This window comes from Stomoxys calcitrans, chromosome 1 (genome assembly GCF_963082655.1).
Source record: "Stomoxys calcitrans chromosome 1, idStoCalc2.1, whole genome shotgun sequence".
Lineage (NCBI taxonomy): Eukaryota > Metazoa > Arthropoda > Insecta > Diptera > Muscidae > Stomoxys > Stomoxys calcitrans.
This window is the reverse complement of record NC_081552.1, coordinates 8,662,244-8,682,184: the sequence shown is the minus strand read 5'-3', so window position 1 is coordinate 8,682,184 and position 19,941 is coordinate 8,662,244. Positions and strand designations below refer to the sequence as shown.

At 37.7% G+C, this 19,941-nt stretch overlaps 1 protein-coding gene across 1 annotated transcript in view; it reads left to right on the top strand.

Annotated features, from left to right (window-relative positions):
* Positions 1-19,941, top strand: part of LOC106091773 (substance-P receptor) — a 72,766-nt gene that overhangs the window by 20,970 nt on the left and 31,855 nt on the right. The gene's annotated exons all lie outside the window — the stretch shown is intronic.

Here is a 19,941-nt window from a genome sequence, read left to right as displayed (position 1 = left end):
TGAATCGGTCCATAGCCTGACATGGGAATTTTTATCCATTATCCTTTGTTTGGCTATAAAGAGTTAATGGGCAAAGAATTTGACAAATGCGATCCATGATGGAGGGTATATAAGATTTGGCCCGGCCGAACTTTGATTCGAACCCAGACGTTTAGCGTCATAGGCGGACATTCTAACCTCTGCGCTACGATGGCCTCTTGCTGTACTAGAAATATAAATATGACAGATCTATCGTTTTATGATCTTGAGCTTATAAAGGGCGGGCTTTTTTACAGGGTTTCGCAGAAATTTGGACACTGAGTTTAAGTATCGCCTCCGTTCCTCTTACTTTATACGTTCAAACCATACTGGATACAGCTGCAACCGGCTGATTCCGCTAAAATTTGCTAGGCAGTTGTTGTGGAGCCCTCGTCATCCTAGCGCAATATGGAATCATGTAGCTATATATATATATGCCCCGATATTCCGATTTTAAAATTGAGGCTATGAATGGCAAACTTGAATATATTGTAGCTTGCATTTAGACCGATATCCCAATTATAGGATTGGACCCCACAAAGGGCATATTTAATACACAATACCAGCGCTATTCGGGATAGGAACTAGTCTTGGTACCTTCGGCATCCTAGACTGATTTGATGCGATTCGGAATGTATTCGCTTATATAGTCCGAAACCCCCAAACAAACATTATAAGTTCATAAATCTACGACATTTTGGGTCGGCTTTATTTGTGGCTTGAACCGCCTTTTGTGAGGGCAAAGGTGAAAATTGGGATGTTCTAAGATAGGGCGAATTACTGAAAATACCATGATAACTTTTTAAATAAACAGTGCAGGCATAGCACAGATCCACAGTTCCGACAACATCTATAATGCTTTCAGGTTCTTTAGAAATCTGCCAATTTTGCAATTTTCATTACGATGATCGTAGTCAAAAAACGTACTTAAAAAGAATTTTCTTATTATAATAGTTCTTTTTATACCCACCACTGTAGGATAGGGGATATATTCATGTAATCATTCCGTTTGCAACGCACCGAAATATCAATTTCCGACCCTACAAAGTATATATATTTCGGATCGTCGTAAAATTCTAAGACGATTTAACGATGGCTATGTGTCCGTCCGTCTGTACGCCTATCCGTTTGTGGTAATCACTCTGCAGGCTTCAAGAATTGAGATATTGAGCTGAAATTTAACACAGATACGTCTTTTGGATGCCCGCTGGTTAAGTTCTTGAACGGGCAAAATCGGACCATATTTGGATATAGCTGCTATATAGACCGATTTTCCGATAAAGGGTCTAATGCTCATAAAAACTTCATTTTTCATCCGATTTTGCTGACGATTTTTAAACACTGTGTAGTTTAAGGCCTCCCGACATCTGACCCAAATATGGTTTAGATCGGACTATATTCAAATATAGCTGCCATATAGACCGTTCTACCAATAAAGGGTCTGAAGCATATAAAAGCTTTATTTATTGCCCAATTTTGCTGAATTTGGAAACAGTGAGTGGTTTTAGGCCTACCAAAATGTGACCCAAATATGATTCAAATCGGACTTTATTAAGATATAGCTGCCATATAGACCTATCTGCCGATAAAGGGTCCAAAGCCCATAAAAGCTTTATTTTTTATCCGGTTTCCCTGAAATTTAAAACAGCGAGTAGTTTTAGGACTACCAATATCTGACCCAAATATGGTTCAGATCGGACTATATTTAGATATAACTGCCATATAGACCGATCTGCCGATAAAGGGTCTGAAGTCCATAAAAGCCCTATTAATTACCTGATTTCGCTGAAATTTGAAACAGTGGATAGTTTTAGGTCTCCCGACATCCGCCCCAAATATGGTTTGGATTGGACTATATTTACATATAGCTGCCATATAGACCGATCTCCCAGTAGAGGTTCTGAAGACCATAAAAGCATAATTTTTTATCCAATTTCACTGAAATTTGAAACCCGCCATCCGACCCAAATATGGTAAAAATATGACTGTATTTAGATATAGTTGCTATATAGATTGATATGCCGGTTAAGGGTCTGAAGCTCATAAAAGCTTTATTTATTATATTGATTTTGTTGAAATTTGAAATACCAAATTCAACAGTGACTTATATATACAAGACCACTCAATGTCCGTGCCGAATTAGGGTGCATAAGTTATACAATTTTCATCGGACTGTGACGAAAGGGGGTTTACATATATAACCGAGGTGGTGAATATCCAAAGTTGGGCCCGGCCGAATTTAATGCCTTTTTACTTGTTTTTATTTATTTATTTTTTTTTTTTTTTAATTAATAAATAAGTTGAAATTTCTTAAAAACTTAAATTTAATTTCACCTAAAATTTAATTTTTGTTAGTGTATTGACTTATATGGTCACCATCACTCCACTGCATTCGTTCTGGGTCAAAAGGACTTCGCATACCATAAAAGTACATACAATTATATATTTTGTCTATTTCAAAGAGATGAGATTTGAAGGTGGGAGTGACGCCTAACAAGTTTATTCTAATGACATAAAAATGCAACTGCGAATTGCAGGAAGCTCCAGAGATATTGTATCAAAGTTGATTCACTTTGCAAACATAATTTGCATGTTAAAAGATGACCAGGAAGGTCATTGGTCAGAAGGTCAGGTATTGGGCTATTCAAGGAATGAATTATGTGTTAAAGCACAATTTAAAATAGCCAATTTCTTTATAAACACACATGTCCCGAGTACTCATATACAAGTAACAGTTTCAGCGAATTCTGACAATAAATCCGCTTTTTATGGGATGAAGAGCCTAAATTGGAGGTTCAATCTATACGACAGCTATTTCTATATAGTCTGATCTGATTCATATTTGGGTCGGATGTCAAGAGGCTTAAAACAACTCACTATTTAAAATTTCAACGAAATCGAGTAATTAATAAAACTTTTATGGGCGTCAGACCATTAATCGCCATATCGGTCCATATGACATCTATATCTAAATATCGTCTGATCTTCACAATTTCTGGGTCAGGTGGCGGGAGCCTTGAATCAACTCATTGATTTAATTTCAGCGAAATCTGGTAATAAGTAAAGCTTTTATGGCCTTCATCGGAATAACAGTCTATATGACAGCCATATCTAAATATAGTCCAATTTGAACCATATACGGCAGTGCTAAAACAACTCATTTTTTCGAATTGCAGCAAAATCAGGAAATAAATGCAGTTGTTATGGGCCTAAGACCATTGACAGTCAGATCGGTCTATATGGCAGCTATATCCAAATATGGTTCAATTTTGCCCGTTCAAATGTAAAAAGACGCATTTGTGCCAAATTTCTGCTCAATTTCTCAATTTTTGAAGGCTGTAGAGCGCTTGCAACAGACGGACGGACAGATACAGGGACATCATTAAATCGTCTTAGAATTTTACGACGATCCGAAATATATATACATTGTAGGGTCAGAATTGAATATTTCGATGATTTGCAAATGGAATGAGTAAATGAATATACCCCGTATCCTATGGCGGTGGGTATAACAAGTAGAAACGCATTAAGTTCGGCCGTGCCGAATTTTTGATATATGTATTATCTAAATTTATTATAGCACTACTATATCTACAATATATTAATATCCAAATATAGGCCGATCTTAATCATATTTAGTTCCGGTGCCGACAAGCCCCAGATGAGCAACAGTTTAAAATTTCAGCGAAATCGGGTAAAAAATGCGCCATTTATGCGATTAATCCCTAATTCGGATGATCGATCTATATGACAGCTATCGGCTGGTCGATCAAGAACAGGAAATTAAAGTAGTTCACTGTTTTAAATGTCAGCAAGATCGGAGAATAAATACGCCTTTTATGGTCTTTAGACCCTAAAGCTGAAGATCGGTCTCTATGGATTCGGATTATACTTGGTTTGGAAAAACGGATTAGAATTACACCCTTTATGGGATCGAGAAATGAAATCGGAACATTAGTTTATATGGGAAATATATGAGGTTATGAAGTGATTAAGACCATACTAGGCATAGATGTTGGAAGTCAAAACAAAATATCTTATGCGAAATTGCATCCAAATCGGATAATAATTGCACGCTGTAGAGGATCAAGAAGTCAAAACAAAACACCATACACAAAGCTTCGGCCAAATATAATAAGAATTGCGCCGTCTATAGGGTCAAGAAGTCAAGATCCAACATAGATTTATATGACAGCTACATCAAAACATAGACTAATACGGTCCAATTACAATCCCAACCAACTCATGCAGATAGGAAGTAATTTTGCAAAATTTCAAGCGCCTAGCTTTTAGCGAAAGTTAGCGTGAATTAGACAGATGGACGGACGAACATAGATAAATCGATTTAGAATGCGAAGACGATCAAGCATACATTTTTCATTGGGCTTCAAATCAATATTTCAATGAGTTACAAACGGAATGACGAAATTAGTATACCTTCTTCCTATGGTGGAGGGTATAGGTTAGGTTAGGTTGAAAAAAAGGTGCAAATATTAATCCGCCCCATGCCACTATGGACATACACCTAAGCCAGCAATCGGCTTGTTGTGCGCTCTAAATACCATAAAGTAAACTCTAAAAAGAAAATTTTAAGTTAGGAATTCCGTGCTACTTACAAAATCCTTCATTATTTTCAATAACACTCCCCTAAGTTGGTTCATTTCTGGTATTGTGTCTCCACCTAAGTGCCGGTATCTGTTAGGCGCGAAAGCCGGGTAATGGCAAAGGAAATGCTCCAACGTCTCATCATCTTCCCCGCATGCCTACACATACTATTACTTGCCGCATCGATTTTACATAAGTGAGCACGTAGTCCTATGTGTCCCGTTATGATACCAATAGCTATACCAGCCTTCTTCTTACTTCCTTTCAGTAATAGACTCGTCTTCTCACGATCTGGATCCCCCCATAGGATTTTTGCCGTCCTACCGACCGTTTCGCTCTTCCACAATGTTGCATGCGTATTCATCGCCCACTCCCTTAACACGGACTGCGTTGACCCGAAAGGCTTTGGGTTAACCAAGTTTATTGACGGCAGTCCTCTGGGATTCACCACCAAATCGTCTGCCCTTTACTTTCCCCTTACTCCGTTATGGCCCGGCACCCAAACCATGCGGATTTTCCCATCCTCAGAGAAGCGGTTAATCTCCTTCTTACACTGCAAGACTGTTCGTGACCTTACCGTCCTGCTTGTTATTGCCCTTATGGCAATTTTACTGTCGGTAAAGATGTTCACACTCGACGTCCTCGCGTTAGCACCACACCACTTCAATACATTCCGTGATCGCCCGGATGTCCGCCTGCAGGACTGTATTATGGCCAGGCAGTCTAAAACAAATCTCAGTCCCAGGGTTCTCAATGTAAACCCCCAGGTCCACTCTGTCCTCTAGATCTGATCCATCCGTGTAACATGATCTTCCAGATGGCAATAATAGGGTTCCGTCAATCCAAGACTGTGCCGATGGCAGCAGTGCCTCGCACTCGACTTCAAGGTTCATCTCAGGTATCCGATCGGAAACCTCTTCCATTCCTTCCAGGTTTCCTATTGTCACCTCGATTATATCGCGATGGCATGAGCTGCTCCCATCCTCAATCCATTCTCCCATCGCCTTAAGTCCCATAGCCGCAGTGGTTGCCTCACACTTAATCTGTATGCCAATAGGTCGGATATCTAGAATAGTCTCCAGTGCCCTAGTGGGCGTGGTCCTCATCACTCCGCCTATGTCAAGACAACATGTTCTCTGAACCTGTTGTATGATCCTTATGTTGCAATTTTTCTCCAAAGCAGTCCACCAAACTACTGAGGCATAAGTAGGTATTGGTCTAATCACGCTCCCGTAGAGCCAGTGGACTATCCTCGGATTCAGGCCCCATTTCGAGATAACGGCCCGTCTACATAGTGGCCAACATCTGTGAGCCTTCTCAGTACGCTCCTGAATGTGAGACTTCCAATTCAGTTTCCTGTGCTAGATCACACCTAAGTATTTGATCTTGTCAGATATCGAAATCGTCTTATTGAGGAAACGTGGTGCGTTAAATTGGCCCACCTTCGTCTTCCTCGTGAACAGGCATATTTCAGTCTTCTCTGGGTTAACATTGAGACCTCTGGGTCTAGCCCAGTCATATGCCATATGCAAGACCCTTTCGGCCCTTCGACCCTTTCGGATCCTTACAGCACCCAGTAGAAGTACTGTAACATCGTCTGCGTAGCAGACGGGTTCAAATCCCTCCACAGTCAACATCCGTAATAGGTCATTTAAGTGGTCACCCATAGGAGTGGCGATAAAATGTCCCCCTTGGCGTGCCCTGTGCCACTTTCTCCCTTATATTTATGCCATGAGACACATAATTAATCCACCTGTTCCTCAGCATATGATTTATCCAGTCTCTAAGAACCGGGTCCACCCGGTACTGGTCTAAGGATTGGATCAGTGTGTCGTTCCGCACATTGTTAAAAACTCCCTCGATGTCAATGCATACCGCCAGTGTGTACGTTTTGGCATCGAAGGATTCTTCTATTTTATGCACAACCTCGTGCAGGGCAGTCTCCACCGACTTTCCCTTGACATAGGCATGCTGTTTGTATTTCAACAGTTCGCTGGATGTCATACTCTTTATCATGGTGTCCACGATATGTTCTATGGTTTCTATATGGCAGCTATATCCAAATCTAGACCGATCTGAGCCAAATTAACGAAGGATGTCGAAGAGCCTAAGACAACTCACTGTCCCGAATTTCAGCCAAATCGGATAATAAATGTGGCTAACTCGACAGATCGGTCTATATGGGGGCTATATGAAGATATAGTCCGATATAGCCCAGACTGTAGCGTGATTTCAACAGACAGACGGACGGACATGTCTAGATGGTCGTAGATTTTTACGCTGATCAAGAATATATATATATATATATTTTATAAGGTCGGAAATGGATATTTCGATGTGTTGCAAACAGAATGACAAAATGAGTATACTCCCATCCTTCGGTGGTGGGTATGAAAAATATCATTTTAAATAATTTTTGCGATTGCTTTACCGCATTTTGAAGATATATGACCATATTTTGTCGCTTAGCAGGTCTTTAGGTAATGTTTCATAAACAGCTCGGAGACTCCCGTAGTCGCCATAAAACATGTCAGATTTCTGAAAGTTGTGGTAGAAACGAGTACTATTTTGTCATATTTTCTGATTATAAGCAGAGTTCACTTGGGCAGACGAATCTAAACGACTTAACTTGTACAAAAACATTTGATTGATTGCGTCGAGGAAAATACGCAGCTTTATGTGTATTTGATATGAGAGTTGAAGGAGTTGCGTTATTTTTTCCTTATAGTCGGTAGTCGGGATTGTCACAGAAAGTCGGGATAATCCCGACCATTGGCAAGCTTAGTTGCTAGTTAGTCAGAAAAGTCTTATAAGATCTAAAAAAACATGAGGGTTTGGAAGATTCGCTTGGACGACTAACAAATAAGTGTTTTGTAATATAAAATCTTCCATAAGATCGCGGAGACAAACGCTTTTCCAAAATTATGAAAAATGTTTGCAGGGTACGCACAGAATGTTAAACAAGTAAAAGCGTGCTAAGTTCGGCCGGGCCGAATCTTATATACCCTCCACCATGGATCGCATTTGTCGAGTCCTTTTCCCGGCATCTCTTCTTATGCAAAAAAAAGGATATAAGAAAAGATTTGCTCTGCTATTAGAGCGAGACCTGGAGACCTGTGTAAAATGTCAGCCAATTCGAATAAGAATTGCGCTCTTTGTGAGCTCAAAAATAAAATATGGAGATCGATTTATATGGGAGCTGTTTCGGGCTATGGACCGATTCAGACCATAATAAACTCGTATGTTGATGGTCATGAAAGAATCCGTCGTACAAAATTTCAGGCAAATCTGATAATAATTGCGACCTCTAGAGGCTCAAGAAGTCAAGATCCCAGATCGGTTTATATGGCAGCTATATCAGGTTATGGACCGATTTGAACCATACTTGGCACAGTTGTTGGATATCATAACAAAATACTACGTGGCAAAATTCATTCAAATTGGATAAGAATTGCGCACTCTAGAGGCTCAAGAAGTCAAGACCCAAGATCGGTTTATATGACAGCTTTATAAGGTTATGGACCGATTTGAACCATACTTGACACAGTTCTTGGATATCGAAACATAACACGTTGTGCAAAATTTCATTCCAATCGGATAAGAATTGCGCACTCTAGAGGCTCAAGAAGTCAAGATCCCAGATCGGTTTATATGGCAGCTATATCAGGTTATGGACCGATTTGAACCATACTTAACGCAGTTGTTGGATATCATAACAAAATACTACGTACCAAAATTCATTCAAATTGGATAAGAATTGCGCACTCTAGAGGCTCAAGAAGTCAAGACCCAAGATCGGTTTATATGACAGCTATATAAGGTTATGGACCGATTTGAACCATACTTGGCACAGTTCTTGGATATCGAAACATAACACGTTGTGCAAAATTTCATTCCAATCGGATAAGAATTGCGCACTCTAGAGGCTCAAGAAGTCAAGAACCCAGATCGGTTTATATGGCAGCTATATCAGGTTATGAACCGATTTGAACCATACTTGGCACAGTTGTTGGATACAATAACGAATCACGTCGTGCGAAATTCCATTCCATTCGGATAAGAATTGCGCCCTCTAGAGGCTCAAGAAGTCAAGACCCAAGATCAATTTATATGGCAGCTATATCAGGTTATGGACCGATTATACCCATACTTGGCACAGTTGTTGGATATTATAACAAAACACGTCGTGCAAAATTTCATTTCAATCGGATAAGAATTGCGCACTCTAGAGGCTCAAGAAGTCAAGACCCAAGATCGGTTTATATGGCAGCTATAACAAAACATGAACCGATATGGCCCATTTACAATACCAACCGACCTACACTAATAAGAAGTATTTGTGCAAAATTTCAAGCGGCTAGCTTTACTCCTTCGGAAGTTAGCGTGCTTTCGACAGACAGACGGACGGACGGACGGACGGACGGACGGACGGACAGACGGACGGACATGGCTAGATCGACATAAAATTTCACGACGATCAAGAATATATATACTTTATGGGGTCTCAGACGAATATTTCGAGTAGTTACAATCAGAATGACGAAATTAGTATACCCCCCATCTTATGGTGGAGGGTATAAAAACAACCAAACGGGTGCATTCAGTTGTAATTGTGCACGTCTTTAATCTGAAAGTATCTTCCTACCGTAAATAAGACCATTTAATGGCGTTTTAATTAAGTCCAAAATCCCCTTTTTATACTTCGTTCTTAAGAACTTTAAATCGCTTTGTTTGAAAAACAACTATATTGGTCGAAAAAACTACTACGAAAGTTGTTAATTTTCCTGCAACAATTTATTTTGAATCTCAACGACCCAAAGTACAAATTTGTTGTTGAAAGTCAGTCTTTGCAAGTCAACATATAACAACAACAAAAATATATCATAAGCAAGGCAAAAAAACCATCTAACCAACTAACGCATGCGCTTTGCTTCGGATGGTGGTGTTTTGTTTTCTATGTTTGGCTAGCGCTGCTTTGTCTCGTTCGTTTTACTGCTGCTCTCGGGTTTTTCTCTGTCACTCTCTACTGTTACACTTCACAAATAACAAATTTTAATAGTTTTGGTGCCGTAAAGTATTGAAACTCAAGATATCATATTTGGTAGTCTTGCACGCATCCACTAGCCTACCGACATCATCTTATTTATAATGAGATAAATTAATAAGTACTGCTGCACAGTAATAAGTCAATTATTTTTGTTAAAAAAAAGGGTAAATACCACTCTATTTTTATACCCACCACCCAAGGATGGGGGTATATTCATTTTGTCATTCCGTTTACAACTTATCGAAATATCCATTTCCGACCATATAAAGAAACAATAACTTGTAATTATAAGTATTTGATCCAAATCGGAACATATTTCGATATAGCTGCTATGGGGCATAAGGTATGCATTTTTCACCGGATTTTGACGAAAGGTGGTTTATATATATACCCGAGGTGGTGGGTATCCAAAGTTCGGCCCGTCCGAACTTAACGCCTTTGTACTTGTTTTCTGAATACGAAATTCATTTATTTTTATGCTGTATTTTGTAAAATAAATTAAAAAAAAAAATATTATTTTTTTTGGCCGACGGAAGGACTCAAACCTGGGTTTGCATGTCATGAATGGCATGGGAGTTTTGTGCTCTACATGGAAGTACACATATTTTAACAAAATATTTAACAACTACCTCAACTAAAGAGTTTGTTGAAAGTCCACAAAATTTCAATAATTTTGTTTGTCAAGTCTTTTGTAGAGTCTTACTTACGTACTTCAACAAATAATGTCTTTGATTCAAAACTAAAATTCATTGAGAATTTTAAGTTTCACATACAAATTTGGTAGTTGGTTTTTTTAAGAGCTTTTTTTCTGTGTACCATGAAAAGTGGAACTATATATGGGATATGTATATATAAACAATAAGTCTTTCCAACGCATACTCATGGCCTTTCATCTCCCCGTATACCGTTTGCCAGGTTAGTGGTAAGGTAAACCAAATCCATAGGGGAAAACGACACAGTTTAGAATTTCACCCCAAAATCTTCAAAATGCAGTTACAGTTTAAAATTTGCTTCATTTTGGTCGACGACAAGTTTGAAATTCAGCAGCAACGACATCCGGATGGCATTTACGCTTTACTATTTGTGTTCTTCTGGGTACTAATAGTTATTTTATTACTCACATCCCTTCTTTCTATTGGGTTGCCTAAAAAGAAATTGCGGATTTTTAAAAAAAAAGTAAATGCATTTTTAATAAAACTTTAATAAAATGAACTTTAATCAAATATCAAAGGGTGATTTTTTTGAGGTTAGGATTTTCATGCATTAGTATTTGACAGATTACTTGGGATTTCAGACATGGTGTCAAAGAGAAAGATGCTCAGTATGCTTTGACATTTCATTATGAATAGACTTACTAACGAGCAACGCTTGCAAATCATTGAATTTTATTACCAAAATCAGTGTTCGGTTCGAAATGTGTTCATTCACCGTAACGTTGCGTCCAACAGCATCTTTGAAAAAATACGGTCCAATGATTCCACCAGCATACAAACCACACCAAACAGTGCATTTTTCGGGATGCATGGGCAGTTCTTGAACGGCTTCTGGTTGCTCTTCACTCCAAATGCGGCAATTTTGCTTATTTACGTAGCCATTCAACCAGAAATGAGCCTCATCGCTGAACAAAATTTGTCAAAATTTGAACACATTTCGAACCGAACACTGATTTTGGTAATAAAATTCAATGATTTGCAAGCGTTGCTCGTTAGTAAGTCTATTCATGATGAAATGTCAAAGCATACTGAGCATCTTTCTCTTTGACACCATGTCTGAAATTCCACGTGATCTGTCAAATACTAATGCATGAAAATCCTAACCTCAAAAAATCACCCTTTAATTGCCATTTTGTTCGATAACCTTTTGCCATCTTCCTGGCAAATTTAGTATTCCACGCTCATAGAACTTCTGGCCTTTATCTGCAAAAAACTGAACCAAGTGCGATTTTATAGCCTCATCATTGCCGAAAGTTTTACCATTTAGGGAGTTCTGCAAAGATCGAAATAAATGGTAGTCTGATGGTGCAAGGTCAGGGCTATTTGGTGGTTTGAGCTGGTTCACCATGCTTGGACCATGATCGTTTTCGACTAACGTTGTTGTAAACAATCCATTTTTCATCTCCAGCTATGATTCGTTTTAAAAACGGATCGAATTCATTGCGTTTAAGGTGCATATCACAAGCGTTGATTAGGTTTGTTAAATGAATTTCTTTCAATACATGTGGTACCCATATTAAAACTGACGCCAAACAAACAAATGTAAACAAGAATTTCGCGCACTTTTTTTCTAAAGCAAGCTAAAAGTAACAGCTGATAACTGACAGAAGAAAGAATGCAATTACAGAGTCACAAGACGTTGAAAAAATTTGTCAACGCCGACTATATTACTACTATATTACCGACAATTACATTTTGGGCAACCCAATACTATACACATATACTCGGATGTTGCACATACGCTAGCGCCTTTGTGCACTCACTTAGTTGATGGGGGAATATCCCATAATTTCATTTGGTATGAATACAAGCAGTCACAGAAAAACAGGCCTTTGTCTGCTGCCATATCTTTCAATGTGTTTGTTGGCTGACAAAGTACTTGAAGCGGAAATTGACGAACACTACGTGGAGGCTGCTGTGGCCCTGTACAACCCCCCAAACAAGGGAAATTGCTAGAACACAATGGAGAAATGGATACATGCAACTATGAACGGCGACGACAAGATATTGACATGTCTTGAAATGGAAATGAAATGTAACGCACACACACATATATGAATATTCAAGCGATACAATATGATCATCAAATAGTATCCTATAGTCCTGCAAGGGAAGTAGAACAAATGAAATAAAGGAAATGGGATTTGATATTTCTTTTTGCATTTTTTATGTATGACTTAAAGAAAGTAATGTATCTCAATAGCAAAGAATAGGACGGGAAATTGCCTACACTTCAAATGGAGAAATGAAGATGGTATCCGAGCAACTGCACAGATTGTTGCTATAATTGTTGTTAGGCCATTTTAAAGTCCCACAAATGTTTTGTGTCGAGTAAAGGGGAAATTTTAAATGGGAATGTGGTCAGTAATAATAACCTTGAAGACTTCATGGTAGAATCGTTTAAATTTGATTTTTGGAGAAAATCTTATAAAAATTAGTTATTCTTAGAAAGTTTGATTTAACTTGACTTGAGTGTTGTGCAAAACATGTTTTAGGACATTTTTTTAAAGATAAGTTTTTGGAGGCCCTCATCAAAGCCACCATGTACATGTTTGTTGAACCGTTATTACGTACTCGAACAATTTGAATTCTAGTTGCGTCATTTTGTCGTTTCAAAAGATTTTTTAAAGGTTTGACAGCCTACAATCTTAACAGTGTGATTGTATCATGATTTATAAATGAATCCATCATAACAGATAATTAAAGAGTACTGCTGTCTGGTGGAGTCTTCCATACACATGTCAATTCTCGAAATTTATTTATTTGTACAAGAAAATTAATTTTTTCGAACAGCCAACCGTTGATCGATGCGTTTATTCCATTCACACTTGAATATTTGTTATTTAAGTATAAATTCAACTTTATGACATTCTTGTGCTCATACAAATTGCATGAAAGTTTATTGCTGTAAGCAGATAGTAAATTCCAAGAGCTGCACAGTATGGGTGGTAACTACAAAGAAATCTTGCATTTCAATTGACGCACGAGTACTTATGTGTGGGAAAATGAGAATTTCTTTGAATAAACAAACATCTCAACACAAAAGTCAGTAATATTCTATTCTATTTTCTGAATAATGCATTGTATGATGCGATCATTTGAAAATGTTTTATTTTAAAACCAATGAGGAAAGGCAAAAGTAGGGCGGTGCCGACCTATGAGTGGGAGCTAAGTCTTAGTTTGAACCAGGGATCCGGAGCGGGTACCTTCTTTGCGTTCCACTCCGGCAAAAATTGTTGGTCTCCACTCCGGCAATTCTTTTTGAATCCGTTCCACTCCCGCTCCTTTACATTCAAATTTACTATTTAAAGCTCCCATATAAACCGATCTCCCAGTTTGACTTCTTGAGCACCTGGGAGCCGCAAGTTTTGTCCGATATTAAATTTTGCACGTAGTGTTCCGTTATGACTTCCAACAACTGTGTCGGTACTGTACAAATCGGTCTATAAATCGGTATAGCTCCCATCAGGGACGTAGCCAGGGAACCCTCAGGCCCGAGCCCCCACAAAATGATTTTGTCTATGGAAAAAAAAATAAATTAATTCTAAACACAAAATTTTAGTAAAATTTTTAAAATGACAAATTTTCACATTTAAAATATTCTTTAGAGACAAAATTTCAATGAGACCTGGACCACCTTAAAATTATTTATCTTAATTACAAAATTTTTATTTTTAATTTCAAATTTTCAGCCTAATATTTTTAAAGTCCAAACTTCATCACAATTTTTCCTAAAGACCAAAATTAATGATTCAGCATAACATCTTTTTAGTCCTGGGCCGGACTCCTCTCGAATTTATTTTTTTTCAAAACAAATTTTTCTAAAGAGAGCAATTTAATGATTTTTGTTTAAAGACTATATTCCGGTGAAAAACTATCAAAAAGGGGGGGGGGCCCTCCCCCTTACCATAATTTTAAGAAACGGCAGATCTCGGAGATTTGTGGTGCGATTAAAGCGAAATTTTGTGTGCTCTCATAAAGTACCCTAAAAATAAAAATTTGGTATACAAATTTCGGATGGGGTACCTAGGAGGGCTGCCCCACCCTGAAACCTACCAAACATATATTCAGACTAATAATGAGAATATGGGACTTAAATGAAAGGTATTTAGGATAAGTTAGCGTATCTGAAATCCAATTGTCATACCAAGTGCTAGGGGTACCACCCCAAGCCCCAAAACACCCCTAAATCGGACATATTTACGGACCATGGCAATATGGGACTCAAATGAAAGGTATTTGCGAGTAGAATACGAATCTGGTATCCAAATGTGGGTCCACGTTTCTGGAGGTCCACCCCTTCCCCAAAACACCCCCCAACTGTCTAGGGACGTCCCACCACCATAACAACCCCCAAATAGGACGTATTTGCTCACCAAGACAATTTGGGTCTTAAAGAGAGTGGAACTAAATATTCATAGTTTTTAGGGCCAATACTCCAAACCGGACGTATTTCCTGACTTTTGCATTAAGGAGTTTAAATGAGATTAGAAAACGAATTTGATATCCAATTTTGAGGCCAATGGCAATATGGGGTTTAAATAAATGATATATAGATTTATGAGAATAGAGCACGTTGCTGATATATTTTCAGGGCTTAGAATTTGGGGGACCACCCCACTCCCCAAAACACCCCTAATCGGGCATATTTACCGACCATGAAAAAGTGGGGCTTAAAGGAGTGGTATTGGGGGGTAGAGCAAGAATTGATACGGGACCAATTTTCTGGGGGTATCCCCTTTCCCAAAATACCCCAAAAACTGCAATTTTTTAGTGACCGTCGCAATATGGGGCTCAAATAAAGGTATTTGAGAGTAGAACACGAATTTGATATCCAAATGTAGGACCATGTATTTAGAGCATCACCCCTTTCCCAAAACACCCCCAAAGGGGAAAAAATGTTCAACCATGCCAATATTTGGCTCAAATGAGAGGTATTTGAGATTAGAAAACGAATTTGATAACCTATTTTGGGGCCTGGGGGACACCTGATCCTGTAAACTCCTCTTAAGCCAATGGCAATATGGGGATTAAATAAATGGTATTTGAGAGAAGAACACGATGCTGATATTTTTTCAGGGCCAAGTATCTAAAGGATCATCTCTCCCCCGAAAACACCACTAAATCAGACATCATGAGAATATCGGGCTGAAATGAAGTATTTCAAGAATGGAGTACATCAATAGACCAATAAAGATCATATGGGATTCAGATAAAGGCACTTATATTGGTAAACTATTAGACAAATTAGTATGGTATTTCACTAAAAGATCTTTGATTGCCGAAAATAAATATTCCAAGGAAGCTTTTGTTCCATATAAAGTAAAAGAAGGCGCAGCGGAGCGGGCCCGGGTCAGCTAGTCATAAAAAAAAATCATTGAAATATTTGCTGAAGGCAAAATGATGCTCAAGCCCGGCTTCCTCGAATTTTTTTTTTTCTAAAAGAAAAATTTCAACAACATCTTTTCAAATGAAAATATTTTCCTAAAATTCTTTCCATTTACAATTTTCAGTAAATATTTTTAAAGAAAAAATTTTAACCCATTAAGCTTGACCCTCTATTCCCTTGTCCAATTTGGATACAATTTCATATGTTCATCATAAAAAAATTTTTTAAACAATAAAAAAAAAAACGTAAGAATTTTTGAAAAAATAAAAAATATTTTTTTTTATTTCCACAATGTATTTACAATAAAAAAAAAAAATATTTTTTTATATTTTATATTCATTTAGCAAATGACATTATATCAAGGGAAATTTGTTTTTAACGAGTTTTAGTCATCCAATCCAAATTTCATTAGGTTACCTGTTACCTAGAGGTAACTGGAATATTTCTAAGACAACTCTATTCTTGGGTATTCTTCAACCCATTCGTATTCAATAGGTTAATGACATTTATTTTAAAAACCGAATCTCCCAGATCAATTAAAATAATTACTTATAATGAAACCATTTTGTTTTATCCTTGGAATTTCATAATTCACAATTCAGTATTTAAGGCAATTGATACGGAGCTCATAGCACGTTTAGTATTTTGTCTCACCGTCAAACATCTTCATCTTCTTTTTAGTCTATAATTTAACTGTGAATGGTCTTACAACCGACCAACGCTTGCAAATTATTAAATTTTTTCATCAAAATGTGTGCTCTGTTAAGAAAGTTAATCGCGCGATTGCTAGTGTTCAGCGACGAAGCTCATTCCTGGCTCAATGGGTACGTAAATAAGCAGAATTGTCGATTTTGGAGTACAAATCATCCAGAAGCATAGCAAGAGCTACCAATGCATCCAGAAAGAGTCACAGTTTGGTGCGGTTTATGGGCTGGTGGCATCATTGGACCGACCGTCAAAGATGATGCAAATCATAACGCAGTTGTAAGTGAAGAGCGCTACCGTGATATGATATCCAATTTTTTTTTTGCCCAAATTGCATGAGCTTGGCTTGGATGAAATGTGTTTTCAACAAGACGGTGTCACATGCCACATAGCACGCTTAACAATGGACTTATTGAGAGGCGAGTTCGGTGAACCTTTTATTTCACTTCCAGGACCGGTCAAGTGGCCGCCTATATCGTGCGATTTATCGCCTTTAGACTATTTTTTTGTGAAACTATGCTAAAGCTCATGTCTATACAGACAAGGCCGCTTAAATTGACGCATTCGAAGACACCAATGAAGCATTTATTCGTAAGATACGGGCAGAAATGTTGGGAAGAGTACGTCAAAATTGGACTAAACTGATGGATTTTATGAAGTTTTCTGAAAAACTTTCCTATGACTCATAAAATATCACCCTTTAGTAGAAATTCATTAGTTCTGTAGGTTTTGACCGTAGTGTTGGACACAATGAAATACTTTGTATATTCTAAAATTTTCTTTTTGAATTATTGATCTTCTTCTACAAAAAGATTATCGTGTTGTGTTTTATCTTTTGTCGTTGTTTTATACTTTTTAAGGCAGTATTCTTAAAAGATTTTGAGACTGAATTCAAATTTAAATACTTATATTTCATTTCATTTATTTTTTTAATTAATTACTATAAAACGCCACCTGAGACTGAGTTTTGTATGTTAACGAAAATTTATTTTAAATAAAAACAAAATAATAAAAAAAAATCATTTATTTTATGGGGCATTAATCGCAGAAAACGGTGTTTTCATTGAAAACTTTACTTGCATGAAAAAGGCAAATTAAATTTGTGCTGATAGAGTTTCATTTTTGATGTTAAACAAGAAGCGCATTTTGGATTTTTAAACAATCGCATTTAAGTGGAACATCGCCTACAAAAATCATTCATGCCGGAAGCAACTGTGTATGCTAATGTCACAATAGTTTTAACTTACACTATTGCATCCAGGGGTTCAATATTTTCTGCTGGGATTGTTTTACTTTGTAACACCTAAAAGGAAGAGAGATAGACCCATTGATAAGTATACCGATTGGCTCAGAATCACTTTCAGATTCGATTTAGCTATGTCCGTCTGTTTGTCCGTCTATCTGTCCGTCTGTCCATATTAATTTGTGTACAAACTACAAGTCGCAATTTTCATCCGATCGTCTTCAAATTTGGTACAGGCATGTTTTTCGGCCTAGAGGCGAAGACTGTTGAAATTGGAAAAAAAATCGGTTCAGATTTGGATATAGCTATATATGGTTTTCCGATTTGCAGTAATACAGCAATAAAATAATCATTTGTTAACCGATTCTCTCGAAATCTGGCAGGAAGGATTTTCTTATGACTCCCGATATTACAGGTAAATTTCATAAAAATCCGTTCAGATTTGGATATAGCTCCTATATATATGTTCGTCCGATTTGCAGTAATAATGCAATAAAATGGTCATTTGTTAACCGATTCTCTTGAAATTTGTTAGGAAGGATTTTCTCTTGACTCTCGACATTACTGGTGTGGAATTGGTTCATAATTAGATATAGATGTCATATATGTATGCAAATGCAAATTTTGCCCATGAACACTAAGGAACAGGGGCAAACTTCTCACATATCAATGAGTGCAGTCCGATTCAAGTTTAAGCTCAATGATAAGGGGCCTCCTTTTTTATAGCCGAGTCCGAACGGCGTGCCGCAGTGCAACACCTCTTTGGAGAGAAGTTTTACGTGGCAGAGTACCTCACAAATGTTGCCAGCATTAGGAGGGGAAAACCACGGCCGAAAATTTTTTCCGATGGTCTCGCCAGGATTCGAACCCAGGCGTTCAGCGTCATAGGCGGACAACTAACCTCTGAGCTACGGTGGCCTCATATATGTATATCGCCCGATTTTCACTTCTAGAGCCATTGCAATCGCATTTTTTGACCAATCTTGCCAAAACTTTGCACAACGCTTTTCTCGACGAGGATCACATTATCTGAGAATTTTGTTCGAAATCGTTTTAGAATTAGATATAGCTCTCATATAAATGTTCGTCAAATTTTAAGTAATTTGCAATAATTTTGTCATTTGTGAACCGTAGTTCTTATAGTTTGAATATATTTGCTCGAAATTTGATACGGATTGTTTAACAACCTATCTGAAAACACCAACGAGGTCTATCAAAATTGTTTCAGAATTATACATAGCTCCCACTTTGAACCTTTAGGGTAGGTGTAGGGTATTATAAAGTCGGCACCGCCCGACTTTTGCCTTTCCTTACTGATTTTTTTAATTCTGATAATCGGAAATTAATTTTATACTTTTAGATTTACGCATCTGCCTAAGTATTCGCACAGGGATTTAGAAGATAGATGTTGTTGTAACAGTGTGTTGTACACTGAGGCGGTAGCCTTTGCCGATGAAGGCTTTCGGCGACACCGTCTGTAAAGACGCCGTCTGAAAACAAAATAATTTATATATGTACATGTTTAAATTAATCGTAATAAATACCAATCTCATCATTTTGCTTGGAATACCACGAAATCTAGATGCACATGTGTTATCTTCCATCCTCAGCGCCCAAGTCAATATAATCTATATATGCATTCTAAAATATTAAAATAGGATGATATTGATAATATGTATATCAATATCATCCTATTTTAATATATTAATCAATACCATGTTTAATCGGTCAAAAATAGGCTATTATTATACCCACCACCGAAGGATGGGGGTATATTCATTTTGTTATTCGGTTTGCAACATCTAGACATGTCCGTCCGTCTGTCTGTTGAAAACACGCTACAGTCTTTAAAAATAGAGATATTGAGCTAAAACTTTGCACAGATTCTTTCTTTGTCCATAAGCAGGTTAAGTTCGATGATGGGCTATATCGGACTATATCTTCATATAGCCCCCATATAGACCGGTCCGCCGATTTATGGTCTTAGGCCAATAAAAGCCACATTTATTATCCGATTTTGCTAAAATTTGGGACAGTGAGTTGTCTTAGGCCCTTCGACATCCGTCGTCAATTTGACCCAGATCGGCCCGATTTGGATATAGCTGCCATATAGACCGATCCTCCGATTTAGGGTCTTAGGCCCATAAAAGCCACATTTATTATCCGATTTTGCTGAAATTTGGGACAGTGAGTTGTGTTAGGCCTTTCGACATGTTTCGAC